A 25133-nucleotide genomic window follows, 5' to 3' on the forward strand; every position below is an offset into this window, starting at 1 on the left:
AATCAATTCCTGCTGAAGTTTTTCCACTTAGGAGGTGTTGGCCAGTGAACTGCTAACATCAGTTCTCCTCAAGGATCCTACCATTTGCAGGTGTTCTCACCTTACATATCCTCTGTTTCTCTTTCCCCCTCCCCCTTTGTCTCTTGTCGGTCCTATAACAAGTGTGTGCATATTACCAGCGGGGGACAGGGACCTCGTATTTATGGTGTGACCAAGGTCACTGTTTAAACAGATTGTGACCTTGCCCATAGCTCATTGTGACAATGTGGCAGCTCACAGGAGAGGAGGATGCGCCCATCACCATTATTGTAGAATCCCACATCCCTCTCTAAAATATGGCTTCCCTACACTTTGCGCTACTCCATATCCTCCTACATACCGATGTTCTCCATGCACTCTTTTTCTGTGGGTGCGTGTGTGTGTGAGCGTGGGTGCACGTAATTGGGAAATCTGCTTGAATTGAGAGTGTTCACCCTTGAGGAATCTCAGGTCGTCCTTGTGAAAAGCATCTCTGCCTCTCTCCCTGTCTCGTGCGCACACTCCTGTCCCTCATTCCTGTATTCCCGCATCTCTAACTCCTCCTCCTTCGAACAAACACCCTCCATCCTTTCTCCCTCCCTCCCTGCATCCTCCTGCAGATCAACGTATCAGAGAGACTGCTTGGGAACAGATGCGTTCGGCCGGTCCGTGTGTGGGATGTGGTGGAAAGTATGCTCCGGTGCAGTGGAGTGCAGAGCTTAGAATTTAAACGCCGAGACAGCGAGGTGGTACCTGTGTGCTGCAGTGGAAGTTCCCCCCAAATCTGACCCCCACCTCGTCCCTATGTAATATTTATGACAAAAGAGAGGCGAAATATTCTGGTCACGTTTTGGGGCTGTCAGACGGCTGTCCTGGGAAGCACTGGAGTGGAACCTGTTCCAGTAGCGGAGAAGGAACCCTGCGGTAGGATGTAAACGGAGTTCCCGCTCTTCACACTGGTGAGTGGACTTGTTAGTATAGTAATGTCAAAAATAAATACAAAATATATAAAGAAAGAAAAGCCAGAAAGGGAACGCATTAAGGAATACCCTATTATTTTCACCAATGGAAAATGAAATTATTCTCAGTACAGTATTTTAGTTATGACATAGACATGACAATTGGCTGAAGGTAACAAAAAGATACTATAACATAAAGGAGGCAAGATGCCTTGTCTTTAGATGGTTTTAATTGCATGTTTCCATTTGAGCATGTGTGTTGCATTCTGTAGGACAGTGCCAAAAACAAACAGGCACAAACAGGTCATCTCAAGTCTGTAAGGATATTATATTGCAGAGACATGCAATATTGGTGGTGGTTATTGTTGACAGGCTCTAGTCACATCTATGGGCGACGCTTAATGTGATGCTCATTTGAGGGGCCACATGCTGCACTTCCCCAACTAATGTGTGCAACTGTGTTATTTCTCGCAAATTGCTTTCAAATGGCAATAACCTCCCAGGACAATCATGTACCTTTGCACTCATTGACTCCATGTATGACACTGTACAGGACTACTAATTGGTACATTTGAATTTGAAATGTAATCGTTGTCACGTGATCTCAAAACCATGTTACCAGTGTGACACATATGTGTTGATAAGATCGGTGAAATTGGACACGTGTGAGCACGGTGACGGCAGCGTGGTGGAGTTCAGCCCGACGGAGGCTGGTGCAAAGTAGCATCTCATCTCATTAGGCTGACGCGTATGCTCAAGGTCCCAATTAGGCACATACATAGCAAGTGTCACGCAATCGCTGATCACTAGACCACTGACTAAAGACCTAAAGTTCGGCTTTGGTGTGCTCACAGCACAAATGTTGACCTCATGTAGCCTCTGTTCCATTCATATTCATTGCATTTTGTTTAAACATATTTTTTTTTTGCATTCAATCATGGAAATTTGCACAGTAAGTGACATTTTATAATGATCACGTTCTAATTGGGCTTCATCTTGAACTAGTGGTTAGCTTGTCGAGCTCACAGTTAGGAAATCCTGGCTCAAATGTTATTTTGCTCGGGTTTTCAAGGGGTACCTTCTCCCACATTTCAATAAAGTTCATGTTAGGTTTACTGAAAACTTCAAATGGTTGTTTGTCAATGTGAAATTTTCAATTTGGGTTGTGCATTAAGTTTCAACATTCAATAGATGTTCCAATAGATGTCAGTTCCTTGTTTGAAAACATACAGGCCAATTACACAATTAAATAAAAACAAAGAAGCACATGTGCGTGTGGTATCTACAAAGGTTTGTCTTAACTTTGTTCAAATAAACGGCCAGTCACTGTATTAAAACACTCGCAATCAGATTATATTGCGCAAAGGAGGTTAAATGACGTGTCAAAGTAACAGAGTGCAGTGTTTGATGTACTGTACACCCTCACATTTTGAGCCTCAACCTACATCACACTGAATTTCAGTTGTTCTACAATATATAAGATATCTTCACAGTATACACCAGATTAGCCATGATTGATGCCTCGTCCAAATTTGCCAAGTCTTGTCCCTATTTTTGTTAATAGCAGTTAAGGCCATATGTTCAGGTATTACAGATTCATCCAAAAAGTTCCGTAGAAGGGCATGTGAAGAGGTATGGCAGTAAGGTGTGCTGCGTGTGATTGGACAAGATTTGGACTCCAACAATCACTCGAATGTTATTGTATCTGGGCTACGTTCATACCGCAGGTCTTAATGCGCAAATCAGTTTTTTGTCATATCTGTTTTTTGGCGTGCCTATTCAGACTGCCTTTGTCCATTGAGACCGTTCACGTATTACGCATGCGCAGTCCGACACGCGCTGAGCAAGAAGACCAGCATGCGCAGAAGCATCAAAACAAATGACAAATGGCTGTCATCCGTCATTCCAGGGCGATCATATTTTGATTTCCAAAAAGAGAACACAAATAACAGACATAAATAATCCTTGTTTAGACTCATATTCAAAGTTTCTGTGGATCGATAGCATGCACGCCCTGTCCGTGCATGTCACACACAAATTCGGGCAGTTTGCCGCGACTCTTGGCCGTGTAAGCAATCTTGAAATATTGCTCATATAGAACAGAGAGAAAACCGATCATTCTCAGGCCTCTTCTCTCAGGAATTATGAATTCTGATTTGGGAGACTTGCCAGTTCAGACCGCCGCGACGTTCTGTAAAAATGAGGCCCAGATCGGATTTAAACCACATATGGAAGTGACCTAGATCGGATTTGAAATGGTCCACTTCTATGCGACTTGTCCCGTTCAGACAGTCAAGTTAATGCCTCACTCGAGTCAGAAAAAGACGTAAAAGTCGGATTTGTGCATTAAGACCTGCAGTATGAACGTAGCCTCAGTGTAAAACATTTTTCTGACAGTACGGGCAACTAAGCATGATGATGATAATAACTGCCTGTAAGGCAGCAAATAAGCAACATCTCTGACAAGTGGCATAATCATGAAATGAGGATGCATGCTTGTCATAGGAAAATTAACCAGCTATGAACAGCAAAAAAAAGCTCTGCAGCAGCGTCAATTATTATATTTTGTCATAGGAAACTTAACCAACTATGAACAGCAAAAAAAGCTCTGCAGCAGCGTCAATTATTATTTTTTCCCTATCACTTTAATGAAGAATGAATGAATGAATGAATGAATGAATGAATAAACTACTGTTAATGTGGACTGAAACCATGGAAGGATTGAAAGGTAACACATTTTTCCTTTTGTTTGTTTTTAAATGGGTCAACCTTTTTTTCTTCCTCTGATGAATTAACAGTATTCTTAGCTCTGAGACCAGTCACCATTAATTGAACATTTTTAGTAAATTGGACTGATTCAAAATTTGCTGCTTTCAAATGTCAAGTAAAGCCCTCTTGTGAGTCATTTGCTACAGATTTGTGTATTTCTTGCCCCAAAATCATATTAGAAAGTATTCCCCATTAGCTGCCGCTCAATGTATTTGCATTGCATGTGGGTCATTGGGAGTTTGCATCGTGTGCGTATATTTATAGAGACCCTTTGATGCTGCTTATGAGGAAAATATTCCACCACCAGTCAGTCTTCAGCTAGACTCAGTCGCGCCGTTGAGACCGGCTGTCATATTTACTTTACCAGCAATGAGCAAAATGATATGATGTGTCCACTTGCACGTCTTTTCTACCTTTCACGCGTGACAGTGCTGAGATGGCCAGACTCTTGCTGAGCCGATTAAACGGGGGTCACTGGTGTGCAAGATTTATGTAAGAGCTTCACTGTTGTCATATTTAAAAAATCCTCATAAAGCCATTTGCCTGCAGTGGATTCAATTTAGGTTTCACTTCACTGGCAAAGCCCATTTTGGAGCATTTCATCTAATTGGCTACACATTTAATTATTCATATTAAGCGCTATTTACATAAGTTTGTTTGGATAATAACTGCCGTTTTGGCCTTATGTTTTAACTGCAGCTTGAAAACACAAGCATTTTAGAACATGTATCAAAGGGTAAGTTTTGTAAATAAGAACTGATTAAAGGAATCTCCGGCAGTTGCGCTGACCTCCAAAGTGGCAGCCCACCTTGGAAATGTTTTTGGTAGAGCGGACTGCACCAAAATAGTACCACAGTTAAAGGGAATGTAGAGATGCCTGCTTATTGGTGCAGATGACTCGGTAGTGTTCACACTGCTGAGTGACACATACTGTACCAGTCTCTTTCCAAGGTGCCTGCTCACAAAATGACCAAAGCTTGGCCTACAGTACACCTCGCGATGGTCTGGTTAAAAGAAGTATATGAAAATAGTGCCCATGGATGGTGCTTTATAGGCATGTATTTTAGACTACTAACAGAGTCACTGCCATGAATGTGGAATATTGTTCATATTTGCTTGTAAAACGCAATTCAAGTCACATTTCTTGATACAGCCCTTGATCACAAAAATAGTCTCAAAGGGCTTCGCAGGCCCACGGTTGACAAACAATTGCAATATCCACTAATCTGAACCCCCATAAAAGCAAAATCTAGGAATCTGCAAGTAAAGTATAGCAGTGTTGGGAAAGTTATTTTCTACATGAACTAGTTCAAATTGCAGTTCACAAATTTTAAAATGAACTGTTCAGTTTATAGTTCATCATTCCGAATTTTGAACTAGTTTTGGGTTAAAAAAAAAAAATTAAAAAACCCTTTTTTTTTTTTTTTTTTTTTTAAATTTTTTTTGTATTTCTTCTTGTCCCCAATAAGTGCTGTGCGCTATTATTGACAGTGTCGATCCATAGACTTAAATATTTGGTTGAGTGTGTGTGGTTTTCTGCAATACAGTATAACCATATGCAACATGCCAGTTATATAATACACACGTGCAAATACTGTATAAACATATCTCCCTAAATTAACACGATCAACATTAAATATAAATAAAATATATTGCTTACATACTGCATATAATGCTCACCACATTATGCATATAATGCTCATCATGGACAATAATCAGAAAAAAAAAACACATTAAGCGGGAAATTAGAACAACAACCTAGATTGACAAGTGAATTGGAAACATAACAAACTTTTAGCCTCAACAATGTAGTCAAAGGAGTCAACTATTAGTGTTAGTGATTAGCACAGGGCGGGTAGCGGTTAGCTCGCGACGGCTAGCGGATACAACAGATCATTACCTGAGGAACTGTCATCAACATAACGTTTTTATACATTGTCAAGGCACACTTCATCATTATAGTTACTTCTCTCATTTACACACAACTTTCGGGTGGAAAGTAAACATGACGGTAGCTTAGGGAATGAACTACACTGCTGTGAAGGGAGGAGAGAGTTACTCTAGCGAGCGTCGCTCTTCTTAAAGGGCCAGCATCACAACAATTAAACTAAAGCACACGCACACACACACACACACACTTACACAATGTGCTTTTCCACATGATTCTTGTTTAAAAAGGGGCAGTTATCATGCATTTTAAGTAAATATTTTGAAGTATAACGCTTGTGAGTAATCCAGTATGGCGTCCGTAGCAGCTAGTTTTCCCCATTGTATTCACGTTTCAAGATGCATGCATGGTGCAAAAAATATAATAATTTCCTTGAATCCTCAACCAAATCACTCTTGAGACAGTTGTGCCTGCTTGCAGGCTTACGTTTCGTCCTGTTTCAACCTAAATCCAATGTTAGAACGTGGCGTGTGTTTGAGAACTGTTCTCCATGCCAGGGCTGGTGTGGGCCGGCCTCCTTCGAGAAGGCGTGGTGCAATATCTTGGGGAAGTGTCCCGTAAATTCATTATGAAGTCTATGGTCGATCGATAACTTTGCGGTTCTGCACATGCACGCAATTTTACAAACGGCCGCGAATGCAGCGATTCCAAAGTAGATACCAAAAACTTTCTATAATTAAAGTATATAATTATAATCATGTACTTACGATGGACGCACACAAAGGAAAGTTCTTTCTCACTGCGTCTTCCCCGTTTCTTTAAGCATTTAATTATACATGTTGCAGAAGTATGTTTTTGATGCAACTTGTTTAAATATTATCCAAAGATGCTAAATGAAGTCCAACTGAATGTAAAACAATGGTTACTCGCCACCATAAAAGCTTCGGGAGCAAAAGCTGCCATACAGTATTTGCAAAACAAAACAGTCGTGACAGCCCCAGGCCGCTTGAGTTTCCAGGTTGGATAGTTTTTCGCTATTAATGTTATTTACTTTATTTTATTTTTTAAATTCTTTTTAATATTGTTTTTAGCCTATGGGGTTATCTGCAGTTTTGACGGAAAGGCTCCAATTTTGAACTTATGAATGTGGTATACGGACTACATGTCCAATGGTCACCAGGGTTTCACACAGCCACTGGGATGGGGGAATCACTGCTCTTTTACTGTAATAATATCTAGTCAGATTTGTGCAAGAGTTACGGTGCACAGAAAAAGGAATTGACATCACATATACCGCAGTAGTAGCATATGTTCTTTGCTGCACGACAGCAGTACTTATGAGTATGAACGCTGCTTACAACTGCTAGAATGAGCGCATTCACAGTAATGTTCATGAGACAAAAATATGATGCGTTCAGTTCACGGCGTTCGCCCCAAATATGAAGCAGTTCAAGAACGATCGTTCATTGAACGCGTTCATCAACACTGAAGTATAGAGATCATTTTTTAATGTGAAGTCAAAAAGATTTTTTTTTTTTAAAAAGGGGAGTGGGATGTTTTACTTTAGGGTTTTTGAACAAGCTAACTCTACTTTTGTAGCTTCTACAGCACAGGTGTCAAACCGATTCCAGAAAGGGCCTAGTGGGTGCAGGTTTGCTTTCCAACCAATGAAGAGGACACCTTTTCACCAATTGGATCTTTTCCATGTGTAATGAGTTAAACTTTGTCAGGTGCTGCTTGTTTCAGCAGGAAGTTCATTGGTTAAACTCTCTGTGCGTTATCAGTTGGACCAAAATCCAGCACCCACTAGGCCCTTTCTGGAATCGGTTTGACACCTGTGTTCTACAGCTCAAGCGTAAAAGCTTATTTTTGTACAAGCACAAGACTTGCTGAAACCCGCTGGAAATGTACGCATCCTCAGACCACATCTGACATTTGGCATAAGGTAAACTGCTGGCCCAACAACATTTTGATGAATCTGATCAAGGTGCATACAAACAGCAGCCCGAGCTCCGCAAACGGTTGTAGCGTAATTATTCATACTGTAAATATGTCATCAGTGTGCATCGACTCTTTTGAATCAGTCCGCTATTGTCACGAAAATTTACTTTGCTGCATGGTGTTGCTAAAATTTCCACTTTGAAACTGCTTTGGTTGGCTTCAAAATCGCAAAATCACAACACTTTTTGTGTAAATGGACAGATATGGTACACGTATAAAGACGACCGGGCTGTTTTTGTCCAGGGACGTTATGCCCCAATGGATTTGCCTGGATAATATTGTCTACAACAGGTCAGAGCCAACAATCTTCATTATTGATCCTACTTATATTTATGACATGAAATCTTTGGATATGCGGGGAATATGTCTAGCGAGTCATAGAACCGTGAACAGTGACGTGGAACAGAATGTAGCCTATCATAAAAGCGGTCTACTGACAAACACGAAAGATTAAAAAAAGTGCCCTTAACAAAACGGCAAAAAGTAGTCGATTTTTCATCTTTATGTGTGAGGTTTGTGACACCCCTTCTGTCATATATAATCTTTTATGGTGTGATAAATTGTTACGTGAGTAGCAAATTGATCTAATAAAACAACTATAGATTCCTTGCAAACACAATGAAGCTTTTTCCAACAAAACAAACATAACTCAAAAAGCCCACCTATCCCCTGTGTCTGCAGTGTCAAATTAACAGCACTTTATCACCCGTTTAGTAAACAGCATGGCTCTCTGCAGAGAGCTTGTGCGTGCAAATGAGAAGGTGAAAGAGATCTCAGCGCAGTGGGACAAAAACAGGTGGACGGTTGTTAAAAAGGAAAAAAAAAAAAAAAAACAGGCACCTGAAGAGGCAATATATAGAGTAGGCACAGCAATAAATCAAACAAGCACAAAATGGTGAGATGGCTAACATTGACTATCAAGAGCAGAGAAAGTGTGCTTGTATGGACTAGAGGGCACACGTACTGTATGAACACTTAATGGCCTGAACACAACCAATCTAAAGCACCCAGTGCAGTTGCATGTATTCTTGACATTACATATTGAAGTGTGTTATTTATAAATTTGACAGTTTTTGAATTGATGTTTCATCAATGTGAATCAAGGTGCTACTTTTAATTTTTTTTTACCTTTTATGCTGCTTATTTGAGTCAGGATTGAAATTTTGTGAATTTTTGTCTTTTTTTTTTTTTTTTTTTTTTTACCGTAATTATTATTATTTTTTTTTTTTTCTTCAGGGCTAGGAGTTTGACTTTGTGGCAGGAGAGATGTTGATGACCCCAAAACGCAGTCTCAGCAATAAAATTAACTTACAAGCTATATGCCCATGCTCGTAACTGTGTGTGGGTGCATGTGCTTGCGTGTGTGAGCGCACGCGTTTCTCTGTCTTACCTAGTGGAGAAGTAAACCCTGCATCCTTTTTGACTGAATATTCCAGCCAGGGACATTTAAAATAATACGTTGAAAATTAGCTTTTTTTTGTTTGTTTGTTTCCCATCATTTTGGAGGGGAATTGTTAATCAGGCTGCTTAGGACAGCTATTCTTTTGGCCAGGATCGTTTTCCAATGAATATGGTACGCCCAGTGGTGACTCTCTTGTACAATTAACGTCTTTAGTGGGGCAAACTGAAACTCCGCTCACCATTTTGGCGGTGTTCTCCTGCATTTCATTGTCCACATCTTCAATCCTTGGTTCTCGCTCAATAGTTGTTCTCACACATCTTGCCTCTTCTGTCCTCGGGTGGTTTTGGCTGAGCAAAGCAAATGACCTTCTCTAAGGTGCTAGTCACATAATGTGTTCGAAAAAAATTTTTGACCCGATATAAAAAATAAAAAATAAAAATTGTTCATTTGATTCATTTTTGTTGCTTTCCAGCTTTTATAGACAGCATTTTACCGGCAAAGTCTTGATTTTAAATTCATATATAGGAAAGTCAATTATATTTAATGAAACTTTCAGCCACTCCTCCCCAGGTCCCCCTTAATTTCTGCGTATGGCTGGCAGTAATGGGCTTATTTTCCAAAACTGTCTCCTAAAAGAGTGTTACGACAGTCTTTGATGTCGTCACGGGTGGTCACGTGGTTCATGTAGGGCGCGAGTACTTCCAAGCACAAGCAGCGCTGTAGTGGTTTGCAATGGAACAGCAGTAATTGCAACATTAATGGAAAAATGGATAAAATCATGTATCCAAGTACTTGTTTGATTATGTCATTGCTTTATGACATATACAGTATGTAAGTGCTAGTTTTACATTTGAAGTGGTAAGGAGACAACTGAAAACTATGTAAACACTAACGCAGAAGTTCTGAACTTTCCCATTTTGTGGAGTGAAAGTATCATGTTTGTAGCATTAGCACGGGAAATCGACTTTTACATTGAAATGCAAGATGATTAAGGTTTGTCTTTTTTCACAACTAGAATACTGTTTTTCAAGAGAATGTCTAGATTTCCCTGATTCACCCTCCTGTGATAATAGATTGAAGATAACACAATGTATAACATATTTTGTTTCCAATTAATAAGTGGTAGTTCTTAGTTTGTTTTGTCACATTGATAAATAAAAATACTTCTATTTCCCAAAAGGTTTAAGTTTGTGGTCACGACTTTTAAATTCTATTTTCGACTTTTCTTTAATGCTGCACTTTCTAATGCTTATATGTACTATATGTGTGTGTGTGTACATTTCCCTTTTTATTTTATATACTTAGTTTGACCTGAAACACAAAGAAATGACATTTAACAAATATTTCCTGCATAACTTAATTAAATTTTGAATATACCCTCTAATTTTAGCAAAACGAAACCTGTTCCTCTTTAGGTATTTTTCATTTTGGACCCAAGCAACACAAAATGATTACAAGACAGGAACACAATTTATTATTTTCCTCAACATTGTGTAATGTATAAAAATAACAACTTATTATCCTTTGATGAAGAAAAATCATATTTTTATATAACAATGGGTGAAATTGGTGTCATGGTTCATTGTTTACACCTAACATTTTATAGATCAGTGACCTGTGATGGTTGCTTGTGCAGCATGGTTTCCCCAAGGACCAAGAGCAGCAGAAAGAAATGGATGGCAATGGTCAGCTGTCAAAACATGAAATAAAAAGCTTTTTTGTTTGTTTGTTGCTATTAAAAAATGGGCTTGGTGCCCACAGCCAGCAGTCACCATCAGCAGGCAGCAGCAGCATGATGTGGATCATGAAAATGTAACAAAAACAAAAATAGTATACATTAAATTAGTTTTCTATTATAAATTTGTGTCTATTATTTGTTCACATCACTTTCATCTATACACATCTCTAAAATATAATAATGTCAAACATTTTGGTGTAAAGAGTACATGTTGTCATGCATTGACTTGGTACTCTTTCATGAGGGGGATACCTTAGTTCAAAGCTTACAAAATTGAGCTAATAAGCACGCGAAAGCCGGTCGTCTACCAATACTCACAAATACAGATGAGTGTGTACATGACAAAGGGCCTCGGAAAGAGAATTTATCCCTTGAGATACATTCCTACTTAGCAGAGTCAACTTACCTCCGAATATACTTTATAGCCAGCCATTCGTATGAATGCAGTCCGCCCTTGTCGAAGCCATGTTTGAAACTACCCGAGGCTCCATAACCCGGAAGTAAAATCGTATAATGGATCCCTATGGAAGTGTCGTAACCCTCTTAATATATTGCCCTGGTAAAATGTGCTTCCAAATATGTCGGAATCACATGATGTAACTATCTAGGTACACAATGACTGACTTTGAACGTGTTCCACATTGTCATTTATGTTCGTTGCTTCTAAAGATACTTTGCATTGTCACAATAGGCATCATTTTTTTCAAACATAGGAAGGACATTGGCAACACATTAGGTAGTGGTTAGTATGTCTGTTTTCAAGTCAAGAGGATATGGGTTCTGACTCTTGGCTTCAGCCATCTTGTACTGAGTTGCATGTTCTCTGTGCGATTATGTTTTTTGTTTTGTTTTATGTGGGTATTTGAAGTCCACATTGCATAAACACAGTACATTTAATTGTCTAATTGTTGTGAATGTGAGTTTGAACGCTTTGATCAACACGAGGACTGCCACAAACAATTATTTACTAATTATTTCAGTCATTAGACGACTAATCGAATATAAATCATGTAATGGTGCCAGCAAGCAGCTGCTCCTTTATGTAACCATCATCAGCTTCCTTGCTTGAGGTGTTCAGGTATGTTGACACAATAGTGAGATGCGCAAAAACACGATGTTCTCTGTCTGCCAGTAATGTCTTCTCAGAGGTAATTTTTGTGTAAGAGCAGTTGCTAATCACTTTTTCCCTCTTAAAAATCTTAATAAGGTATCAAAACTTGTTGAGATTTTACTACTTGCTTTAAGTAAGCTAGGAAGTAAGGTAGGTAGGTAGTAAAAAAAAAATTTAAAAAAAACATTTAAGACAAAGCTCGGAAGGCTTAAGATTTGCTTTGATGACATGTTTTTTGTTGTGCAGTTATGGTGGGACTCTTAATTAAATAAGTAATAATTTTCCTCACTTTATTACATTCTACTTTAATGTATGCTATGGTAGAGTAGAATATTGTACAGTATGTACTATACTTTAAAGCCCGGGTCTTAAAGTAAGGATTGGGTGATCTGATCCAGTAACGGTACAGTAACAGAGAGCAAAATGTCATAATAGCTGATTAATTCCTGGATCCGAGCAATCCAAACTGAAAATATCCGATCCGATGAGTGAATCTCTATTTTAAAGTGCCTGTGACAGCATAAAAAAAAAGCCAAGCCCAGAAAAGCGCATTCTCGGCGGTCACGCCTTTATCGGCCAGCAACCACGGTGTAGGACAAGCCGTGTGGCCTTGTCGGTGGACAAGGAATATTTTCAGTTCACTCACAAAATGCAAGCCACCTCCTTGTTAAAACGTGTGCCATGATCCTAGTATATGACGTAGTATAAAACATGTAGCTTACTCACCTCTCAATGGTCCCACAGTTGTCAGACTTGTGTCGGCCATTTTCCGCGGTAAAGATAACTTTTTGAAACTCAAAAAGGCTCACACGCCTCTCCCTGGTGCGGCAACAAAAGCCTGCAGCACACTGGGCTGGAGTGATGCGAAAAATAAACAAAATAAACCGCAAAATCAGCTGAATCTGCAGTCGCTCTGCATACTGTAATATTGGCTGTATACTGAAGATGTTTATCCCCCTGATGCCCCATTCGCATTCTTCGTAAATCAATGAAGTCACTCATTTTCATGGCGCGGGATTCAAAATTCATATATCGATCGCTTCCACACACATACAAGCGGTCCATTTCATTCGGGAGCATGAAATATGAAATAAACATGCTTTTTGCTGTCATAGGCACTTTAAAGTAATGTAGCAATCCATTAAGGAGATCAAAGACGTTGTTTTCTTCATGTCGAAAATGTCGAAAAGGAAATATGAGGTTTTCATTCAAATATACTTCCAGCTCACTCTCGTATAACTGCAGCCAGGAACATGGCAATTTTTTTTAAACATTCACCAATCATGATTTTATCTCTTCAAAGAGAAAATAAACAAATGTTTTGTTCTCTATCAGGATAAACCCTTATCTGTCATGAAGAAGAAGTGATAGGAATACCTAAGGCATGCGCTCACCTCTTGGCTACCGATGTCCTGTCTGCAACAGATTAATGGCAATAATTGAGTGCTAATTGCCTCTTTGAACGAAACTGCTTAATCATTTTAACCCCCCTCATCAATTCTACTTATTCTTTTGTTGGCAAGTCTTATCTTGTGCTATTTTCTGACCTCTTCTTGTTCTTCTCCTTCCTGCTTATTCTTAGCAGTGTTACATAACATAGTGCCTAAATATAACAGCTCCCAAAATCAATTGTAGCTGCAGAAATAGTAAGTGCTTCTAGTATGGGAATGCGGTAGCACTCAAGTATGGATCACAACAGAAGACACTCGTGGAGTGCACATAAAGCACACAATATCGAAGCAACCGCGGAGAAGAAACAGAGGCAGCTACAATATACAAATAGCTCAGTCGTGCGAGTCAAGAGACCTTTGCACAAAACTGAAAAGTTGGTTTTGATCAAGAGTCTACTTGATTTTGGAGATTACCATTGTGTAATTGCACGCAAGAGACGTTTAGAGTACATGAAGCCAAAAATGCAGGTGAAGGTCCATATTGTTTTTATTTAAACATTCAAAATCATCCCTTTACATGCGCGAGCCCTACAAGGCACAGGGTTGTAACTCAACAGGCATTTTCCTATCGCACGTCAGTTTTGCCAAGACAGCATTTAACTTTTCTTTTTATCATAAAAGCTGACATTTTGAAAAAATGTCTTTTTCAATAGTGTTTCGGTTTCTCTTATACGGAGGTGTACTGCTGCCAACACAAAAAAAAAGAGTAAAGTATCACATTTTTACATTGCCCCTAAAGCAGTGCTTCTCAATCATTTTGTATTACAACCCCCCACCCCCCAAGAATATATAAACGTTTCGTGCCCCCCAATGCTCTGCTGCCACTGTAAATAGAATCATTTGTCACTAAAATTATTATTATTATAAGTACACTTCTGCATAACATTGTGTCAATGTTTATATTAAAGGGAAAACAGTAATATAGATCAACTTACAATAAAGTATAACTTTACTAACATTGATTTGTTAGTAACAAAGACTTCTAGCACATCAATTTGCCTGAATTATTAAAAAAAAAAAAAAAAAAAGTCGCATCCAAACTGCAAAAATACACGCAAGATACATTTTTTGACCATGTGATACTGAAGGAAAAAATTAAGAAAATCAATCAATAATAATAAATTCAAATTGATTAGCAACATTAACTTACGAAGACAGTATTCATAACAATTTGACCAGAAAAAAAAAAAAAATACAACAAAAACGACAGTGTCATTGGACAGGGGGACCGTTTTTATTTCTGCTGCAGGCAGTATCAGCTCCTTTCCTATGGCGTGGGTTTACCGTGGGGCGCCGAGCATGCTAACAGTGCTCGCTGGTTTACTGATGTAACACTGACAAAGCGGAACGATTGTTGGAAATATTCGGCATGCTTTCGCTAAGTGGCTTATCAATATGATCGGGGTCTAATGTCTTTAAGTGATGTCTTAATTAATTTGGCTTCCCGCTGTTCGCTGCAAACATTTTTAGACACAGTAAACAGACTGGTATTTCCTTGTCTCCTACTGTATTAAAAGTCAAAGCCAAGAGCCATACGCTACATACACTTCGTCATATCCCCTCGTCCAGCTCTTCATATTTCCAGTGCTCTTTGCTGTGTGCTCTTGTTTGGTTCAAAATGACTGCGCACACTTTGAAAATGAGAATGCCACTGCAACCCACTGAGTGGGTTTGCAAGTACACTTCATTGTAGTACGACAAAAAAGTATTTTTCCCCGAGGTCACATTCGCCACCGCCGGCATGGCGTGCCCAACAATTTGAGTAAGTACGTAATGCCCTAAAGCAGTGGTCTCCAAACTATTCCACATAGTGCCGGAGTGGGTGCAGGATTTCAACAAAAAAAGACAACACCTATGCACCAATCTGGTGTCTTACAAGTGTAATCAGTTGATTACAGTCAGGTGCTGCTTGTTTTAGCAGAAACTTCATTGGTTCAACTTTCGGTACTCGATCAGTTGGAACAAAAACCAGGACCCACAGCGGCCCTTGAGGACCAGTTTGGAGACCACTGCCCGAAAGAGACATCAACAGAAATAAAATAATATGGTGTGCGCCAAATAGTATGTGGTGTGCACCAGAAACCATCTGGTGTGCACCAGAAAGTTCCCTTTTATAGGCCACAAACTGCAGGCACGCATTTTGCACCAGAAGTTTCGGTGTGCTAAAAATGATAATACAGGATTTAGTTGAGCTTTACTTCAATCTTGGCCTCAACTATAAAGATATTACTGCATTAATTTCACATCGTCACCATTTCATTCTCTCGGAGCGCACTAGAAACAATCTGGTGCACACCAGATTGTTTAAATGTCCCTTTAGGGGCTCCGTATGTTTTTACATGAGCTTTATCACGTTTAAAATGTTTTATTCAAATTGTGGAAATAAAACTTGGAAAGTTGTGGCAGCAATATGATTTTGTACTCTTACAACAACAATAATTCAATCTTTTCAAATTTTTCAAACTATTCTGCATTGTTGCAGATACCGTATGGCCTCTAAATGAAAGCATAGACAGTATTTTGCATATAGTTAAATATGAGCATAAAGGCAATTCTTAAAATGCTTAGATGGCCTAAAATACTTGCACTGTTATGTATGTTGTCCTGTAATAGCCCAATAACACTTTTCTCCCTAGTGAAATAATTAACATTTGCTTCCCTTTTTGAAAATTAGATTTACATTTAAATACAAATAGCTTCAAGGTACTAAAACAAATGCTGAAAGCATTAAATATTAAAAATGTTACCATATTTTACTTAAAAAAAAAACAAAAAAAATCTTTCCCAGATCAACAAAAATCAACTGTGGCCTTTGAACACAACATTTTCCCCACACCCGGTGCGGCGTGCTCGTTCTTAACTTACAGTATGCCCGGTGTTGTGCCGAAAAATAGCCGCCCCGCGTGAAACATCCCCCCTGACGGGAACGCTTATTTATAACGCTTTATTGAGCGTTTATTTGATTAATTTGTTTATTTATTTTATTATTGAGTGCCGAGACGTCACTCGTACAGCTTTTTCTTACCAATCGATGGACATGGAAACGAATTTTTTGTACCGAGAATATATATTTTTTTACTCTGCTTGAACTAATAAATGTCATACCTGTGTGATTGTCATTGAAATATGGTCGTGAAAACCTGTAGACTAATACATTTCTGTTCAAAGATGGTTATGTATCCCAGTCCACGATTTTTTACTAAAATAAAGTACTAGTATTTTGTCTAATTTATTTATTTAAAACTGATTTTGCAGTCGTAAATCCATTACTGTAATGCGTCCATGAAAACATTTGATGTTTTCACCTCAATAAAGCGTTATAAATAAGCGTTCCCGTCAGGGGGGACATTTCACGCGGGGCGGCTATTTTTCGGCACAACACCGGCAACATGTTTTGATTTATACTTTGTTGCAGAAGCCTAAGGATTTAGGATCCATTTGGAACGGTTCACAATTCGTACCACCTTGACTAAAGCCCCAGTTTCAGCTGTAGAAAAATATCCAAAAATAATGCTTGATTGTATATATGGTGTTCCTCTGGTGATAAGCAGTGATAAACGTGCCTTTTGGAATTTGGCCAAAAAGTCCAACCAGGTTTCATTGCACCATAAAACATTTTCACACGGAAAAAAATGCTTTCCATAAATTATTTACATGAAATATATATGGCGGAAAACACAGACGAGACTGAAAAAGCAGTTTCTGTTCTTGCACTCCTCTTTAAAACAAACTGCTGTATTTTAAGCCACAAGAACAGTTGTGTTTGATAGAACAATATGTCTATATGCTGCCATAGCAGATTCATGGAGCATTAAGACCCCGAACTATTTTTAATTTGTCCGTTTTACCCTGGAAACCTCCGTTTACAGACGTTGCGCAACCGCTTTTGTTTCAACCCAGCCATAAAACGAAGGTATTTAATTATATTTATTATTCAAAATGTGTGTCATTTTTAGCTTAGAATCATTAATTGATGACTAGTATTTCGTTTTAAGCAAAAAAATGACTTGAAAAAATTATTCACTCGCATATTTGAAACTTTTAAACAAATGACGTCACAATGAAAAAAAATGGCGTCTGTAAAAAAGTCACGGATATCTACCACATAACTATCGTTGAATTGTATTTTTTTGTTACCTTCGCATTTTTTCCAATATGTTAGATGAGAAATAATCGATCCAAACAAAGAAGAAGAAAAAAAAAAAAAAAGTTTAAAAGTGTAAATATATGAAAAAGAACATCTCGACCACTCCTTGATGTCTGCAATTTTTGCATCACAATCCTTGTTATATTACCATGTTTCACCCATAAAATCCCCCAAAAATCCAGCTGCGGCCATTCACAGCTGTGTCTTGCATGCCACATGGAGTTTTTGGATCGAAACAAGGTAAGTACGCGATAATATCCCGTTAAAGTCGTGGCGTCTGTAATTCTGCTCTCGCGTGCTCTCACCTCCAGATAGTTTTGCTGTTAAAAACTTTTTTTTTTTTTTGGTAAAAATACCCTCCTGTTCAAAATGTTTCTTCCCACAGAAAATTGAGATTTGAAGCTTTCCAATGATGTATCACACATGCATATCAAACAATTTTAAAATTTGGCCAAATTGGGCGTCTCAGAGCGGAACTTCAAGCCACCTGAGTGTTTTCCGCCATATAACATTTTTTAATGTATTACGGAAATGATTTATTTGGTCTCATTTTTTCGTACAACAACAAACTGGTATTTGATAAGTGCTGTGCTGACTTTTTATATCCACTGTGTATAAAAGGAGTAACATTCATAATGAAAATGTTCACACATGGCCACCAGGCTGAGTGTGACTTTTACACTGCAGTCATCTTGTGTACACAAGCTTATTCCGGCTTTAGAAAAGAGCAATGTAGAGGCTTGTTATCACACAAATAGCTAGAGAGCAGCAATAGAGTGACTGATGACCTTGCACGAAGACTCTCACAATTCACAACGACACAGCTCAACAGAGTCACATTGTGCAGTCTCACTGCATAGGCGTCCACATGTAAAATGGTGGTGTAATGCAACACTGATGAGCCAACTAAAAATCTATTTCTTAAGCAAAAGGAAGGATTGTTGGTGTTACTGCCAGTGTGATAGATATTCTGTATAATGCACGCTTCCTCTTGATCATGGCCTTATTGTTTAAGTGTCATCTTCATCATGGCCAATCATTGACTCTGGATGCTTGCATTGACTCTGATTTCAGCATCTTTGCCACTTTATCTTGATTTCTTCCAGTTTTAAAGAAGTGTGATTGCACGGTAGCTCTGATTAGAGCTTATTGATGGGTGGCATGTGTAATGGCAAAATTGCAGGCTAGGGATGTCATTGCCGCACAAAGTGTGCGCAGGGGTGCCGCTAATGAATGGCGGAGCTAAATGAAATCCATCGAACAAGCTGTCAAGTGGTAATGATGTCTCACACCCTTTAGACTGGCTGTCTTGAGACCAAGGTTTTTTCCTTATACACAGTTGGTTATATGGATTACTGGCTGTGATAATTAACCGGTCTTCTATTACTTCTTTATTGATGTTCAGGTAGCACCATGTCAGAGCTTCAGGATATATAACGTCGCACGACGTCCACGTCTTTCTTTGGCCTGAATGCAGCGAGTTAAGACTGCAAATCTAAGTGACACATTTGCGTCTTCCATGGGCATATTCCTGGCCAGTAATCGTAATCCCCGTAACTCGTATTTAATTGTTTTTGCTCCAGTGTGGGCCGCTATAGGGAAATGGCAAAAATACATTGGCTGTGTCAGGACAGTGACAAGTTTAATGTCGAAAACATTAAGCCACTTGATGAACCCAGTAAAATTACTTGCACTACAGGAGACAAATTGCAGGGTTTTTTTCACAATTTAAAAGAGCTCTAAGGTATCCTAATGTCTCTGACATGTTTATGTCAAAATAAACCAATGATCAATAAATGCATTGCCACTCATCATCTCGCTGGGAAGTGTATGCTAACAGACGGCTGGGCCTCAAAGTAAGTGCGTGCAATGTGCATTCTCATTTTACTAGTTGCTTGGTGGAATTTCGGCAGCAAGTGTGCGCTGTGGATTGCTGCTTGCTTCTATTTGTAGAAGCAGAGTGGGTAAAAAAAGAATGAGTGCCCGTAAACTCAATAAAAGCATTTTAAGTTGTAGAGGCAATACTCTGTGCTCAGATAGGCCCTTTAAGCGAATGCATTTATTTTTATTTTGAGGCAGGAAGAACTCTTTATCTGTAGGGATGCATGACATTATATAGTTTCAATCAATACTAATAACTTTGTGATATATAGAGGCAGGGGCGGACTGGGACTAAAAAGCAGCCCTGGACTTTGACTCGGCCCAGCCCACAAGAATCGCTATACGAAGGGAAACACGGACCCCCTAGGGGTCCGGGGGCATGCCCAGGGAAGACTTTTTTTTTTTTTTTTTTTTCATTTTATTGTAAAATGCATCAATTTCGTGCACTTTGAGAGAAAATGAAGAAAATGTGTCTAGATTGTGACTGTCTGACTTGGGGCGCTCAAAGTACTGCAATGCTGAACTGGAGTTGGGTTCATTTTCTGTACTAGCTCTATGATCAACCTGAAAAAACAAATGAAAGAATTTATTTTTCAAAGCAAGTTTTATGTATCTAATTTATTCTAATATATCTCTATATATCTCTGTCTATAAAATGATTTCATTGTTCATGCCATAATTCAGTGGTCTCCAAACTATTCCACATAGGGCCGCAGCGGGCGCAGGATTTCATTCCAACAAAACAAGACAACACCTATGCACCAATCTGGTGTTTTACAAGTGCAGTCAGGTGCTGATTGTTTTAGCAGAAACTTCATTGGTTAAACTGTCCGTACTCGATCGGTTGAAACAAAAACCAGGCCCCACAGCGGCCCTTGAGGACCGGTTTGAAGACCCCTGCCATAATTAATCTTGCCATACAAATAATAAATTTCAATGAAAATACAATAAACATTTCAAGACAAATCCTGGATACATAACCTTCATTGGAAAGTATTAACCAGGAAACAAAGCGATATATACACAATTTAAAAAAAAAAATCATATCAATTTGACTTACTAAACTTTAAAGTAAAACCATTCATTTTATTAATATTTTGTTATATTTCTTATGAATTAATATTGCTGCTGCGTGTGCATACGTTGTTTTACAGCTAAAATATTTTTCTTTAGGAGAGTGATAGTAGGACTAGCATACTGTAACTTGACACGATTGCAAATGGACTAGCTGGCACTAACCCTTTAATTGTCATTTAAAATGTAGCTACCTGGTGGATAACAATTTCCGGTATACCGAGCAAGTGACTCTCTTCATCCCTTTTTACTTGCCCTGCGCTTGTATGGGGAACTTCCACCAGCTTATCATTACACCCTCCCTCTTCTTTTCTCTCTCCTTGCACCGGCTGCACGTCAGAGCGGCTCCCGCTACCCCTCTCACCATTGCCGGGGGCTAGGCTGCTGTTACCCGACATGGCCGTTGCAGCCAGACTGCTGCTTGTGAAAATATTTGTAAACTTAAGACATTTAAATGCTTTGCTCTCCTGTTTCTTTGATTTTTTTCTCCCTAACCTAAGTTCTCCGTGCCACCCTTTTTTTCTTATTTTTGCCACCACCATCCATATTGTGCATTAAAGCTCGTCGCTAGTTTGCTGTACAAAGAACCAATGAAGGGTACTTTGTGTTTTCTTCGTTCTTTTATCAGACTGGCAATGAACAGCCAGGCGCATTGCTGCCACCTGTCGGATTGGATGCGAACTGTAGATAATGAGAGGCTAGGGGGGATAAAAACAATGATGTATAAGGAATGGCGGCCGCCGGCCGTCCAGGGCACCGGCCGTTCTGTGATCCTCCAGAACCCACAGATTACCAGTCCGCCCCTGTATAGAGGATATACTGGGCTGAATGATAATGGAAATAACTGAAATTGTGACTTTTGGGGTGTTTGCAATATATTGCAATATATATTGCGATATTAAAACTTGATGAATTTTCACCAGATGACAGAATAGCTCAGTTTTTGGTGGATCACTATGAACACATTGTATTCATTGTATAGATGTCCAGATTTTTCAGAGGATCGGAATCGGGTGAGAAGGATCGGGTTTTTAATTAAAAATATGTATTTATGTTTTTGTGCTTCGTGCCTGTACAGCCTCTCACCCTCCCACCTGCTAAGCAGTGCGACCAAACTGAGGGGCAGTTTACATGGTGACTCTCCGACACAAAGACGCAATGACTGAGTAGCGGAATGGCCTCGCGTGAATATGGTGTCGGCGAAGACTGAAAGCGAAGACGAAAAAGTCTGAATCCTGCCTCCGAGGTGGAAGAATTAGATCGCGGGGGACTGAGGGGGGCTTGCTCTGAATGCATATCAAAGGCTCCCACGGTGCGAGACTACGTCAGCACTCCTACACGTCACATTGGGCGTGCGCAACGGTGCTACTAAACATTAAAAACAGCAAATATGGCGGAATGTCGGCTTTAATTTACTCTTTTAATAATATTTTTTAATTGAATATGTTGAATGTTTCCATTTTTGTGCCTTTTTGAACAAAAGAAAAATGCCATTGCTTTGGATGGGCGGGCATATTTTTTTCCAGGTGGAGGTGCTTGGTAGGGTCAAAGTGCATTATTCGCTGTCGCCTTGTAAATCTGCACTGCCCCCTAGGGCTTGGCATGAATACTTCATCGTTTTCATGCGGAATTGCGACATTGTTCGAATGGAGACGGGCCCATATAAATGCAGTGTTGGTTTCCTCAACGATGACGACAAAGAAATTAGTCACCGTAAGCCTTTGTGAAACATACGTATGTGTCAGGTGCTGCTTGGTAGGTTTTGCTTTCTTATCTTGGCAAGATCTGCCATGTTGCTTTAGCCTTTAAAGGTTTGTGCTGAGTGATCATCAAACACTAAACTAATGTGTAGGCTTAGCATAGTGTTCGCATTAACATAGCACTCGCGTTAGCATTAGCATGTTGCGTAGTGACTGGGTGTCTTCTTAAATTTTTGGAAAACATTTTACATACAGTATGTGGCGTCCAGGTGAGTTATGCAAATAATAGTAATATACTGTTTTGCTGCTGAGTGTGTATTATCATCGTGGAAATGTTGATATCCTTGTAGCAATTATGTGTTCGTCTATCATGTTTATTCGAAATTGTTGGAAACCTTCATGGACTAAAACGTTTGAAGTTTATAGGCGAAAACATTTTGAGAATTGTCAACTAAAACTAAAACGAAATTTGTCTGCGTTTCCGTTCACTAAAACTAGACCAAGACGAACACATTTTAAAATGACTAAAATATGACTACCATATTTTTCGGACTATAAGTCGCACCTGAGTATAAGTCACACAAGCCATAAAATGCCCTACGAAGAGGAATAAAACATATATAAGTCGCACCGGAGTATAAGTCGCATTTTTGGGGGAAATTTACTTGATAAAATCCAACACATAGATATGTCATCTTGAAAGGCAATTTGATATAAAAATACAATAGAGAACAACATGCTGAATAGGTGTACAGTATGATGTGACATGATGCATGAACAACGAAATGCGAATATACTGCCCTCACCAGGACGCTACGGCTCGATCCTGGCTATACAGCGAGCTAAACTCCCAAATGACGATGCTGGACGTCCGTATAATTTGCTGAATCAATTTTGTCCTCGATACCAAACAGGTTCGCATCAACGCCCACTCGCTCAGAGACACTGCGTAGCTGTCAGTCTTCTTCTGGCATGTGAGCGCTATACTTCGCGTAAACAAGTGCGAGTGAGCCCCCACTTGAGCGTGTAAGCGCTACAAACTAAAAGCATGCATTTCATTATAAAAAAGTCCATAATACAATTGAACACACACTGCCAAAGGCAGAATGCGAACGTAGCCATAGCTAAGAGTTATTCAGATGACTATAGCATAAAGAACATGCTAACAAGTTAACCAAACCATCAGTGTCACTCCAAAACACTAAAATAACATGTGAAATGATATCATAATGTGTCAATAATTTCACACATAAGTCGCATCCCCAGCCAAACTATAAAAAAAAAAACTGTGACCTATAGTCCGAAAAAATACGGTAATATGTATTTTCTTCCAAAAGACTAAGACCAAGATGAAAATTAAAAAGGCTGGCAAAAACAAAACTGGTACACAGTCTGAAGTGTGCTGTGGCAACTCATTGTTGAGAAGCTGTTCTCAGCAATGTGAGCGTCAAAGCAAAAAAAAAAAAAAAATCGGTATCGGATTGGGACTCGTATTAGTAGATTGTCAAAATCAAGTGACTCGGACTCGCGTGCAAAAATATGCGATCCGGACATCCCTAGTATTAATATGCTGTTTAATCCAGGCTAAGGGGGTTTATCAGTGAATGATGAAGACTGGTGTATACAAAAGGGATCCAGGAAGACATGTCTCTGCACAATTGCTGCTTTAATGGAAAAAAAAAAGTTCACTTAAAAAAAAAAAAAAAAAAAAAATTCAAGTCCTGCAATGGGACTATTGCACATGCGCACATTGCGATGGTCATTTTCAAACAATAAATTTTGTGCAGGCTTAATATATATACCGTGTTACCTCTGCATACAAATTTAATTCGCTCCAGGACCTGGTTTGTAAGTCCAAATGGTCGTATGTCGAGCGAGATTTTCCCATAGAGATACATTATAATTCGATTAATTAGTTCCACAGTCCAAAATCCCACGGTAAATGGTTAATAAATACTGCAAGTACAATTACTAGTAGCAATTACACATGGTAAAACAAATTAAATCCAAATCTTAATAAGAAATAATAAAAACAATAATAAATGGAAATTTTTAAAAAGTGTTTTTATTGTCAACTTAACTTATAGAGATTGGCGAACAGAGGTGGGAGGAGATGGCAAGTGCATCCGGAGTGTTCTAGTTTAACAAATGCATTAAATAAGACACATATAAAATAAATAAATTAAGAAAAAATAAGAAATAGGGTTGTTCCGATCATGTTTTTTTGCTTCCGATCCGATCCCGATTGTTTTAGTTTGAGTATCTGCCGATTCCGATATTTCCCGATCCGATTGCTTTTTTTTTTTTGCTCCCGATTAAATTCCAATCATTCCCGATAATTTTTCCCGATCATATACATTTTGGCAATACATTAAGAAAAAAAATGAATAAAACTCAATTCAATTGCTCCAAGTATCTTTTTTTTATTGTCCAACATGACATTGTTCCACTGCTTTGGATCAAAACAAAGCTTATCAGCACTGTGCCATAAAATATGTAAACAATAAACATAACCGCCTCCGCTTAAAATAAAGTCACACAACGTCACTTCCATGTTCCAAGTTTTTTTCGGTGCCACACTTTGTGAGTGCGACAATAAATGGTAGGGGAGGATGTTTGTTGTTATTATGAACCAATCTTTAAACCAAAACTAAAGACTCTGGATGAGTGTAAGACATTTTGTCTGTAACGTTAAATTCAATTAGAAAACGATTTAATAAAAAATAAATATATATATTAAAAAAACGCATGTCCAATATTTTTTTTGCCGATTCCGATATTTTGAAAATGACGTGATCGGACCCGATCGATCGGTAGAAATAACAAAAGCGTTTTTATTGTCACCTTAACCTACTGGCGAATAGAGGTCAGAGGACACCTTAACCTACTGGCGAACAGAGGTCAGATGGAGGAGACTGCGGGTGTGTAGGTAGGTAGAGGGGGCGGGGGGACCGGTGAGCTGTGTTGTCTAGTCGGTTCATGCACACCACGCTC

At 39.0% G+C, this 25133-nt stretch overlaps 1 protein-coding gene across 1 annotated transcript in view; it reads left to right on the top strand.

Annotated features, from left to right (window-relative positions):
* Positions 1-646: 646 nt before the first annotated feature.
* The window catches only part of LOC130921571 (G-protein coupled receptor 22-like), a 58278-nt gene continuing 33791 nt past the window's right edge, over positions 647-25133 (top strand). The window contains exon 1 of the mRNA XM_057845619.1: positions 647-977. The gene's annotated coding sequence lies outside the window, so the exon portion shown is untranslated. The remainder of the gene's footprint in view (positions 978-25133) is intronic.

The sequence above is a fragment of the Corythoichthys intestinalis genome, chromosome 9, assembly GCF_030265065.1.
Source record: "Corythoichthys intestinalis isolate RoL2023-P3 chromosome 9, ASM3026506v1, whole genome shotgun sequence".
NCBI classification, from domain to species: domain Eukaryota; kingdom Metazoa; phylum Chordata; class Actinopteri; order Syngnathiformes; family Syngnathidae; genus Corythoichthys; species Corythoichthys intestinalis.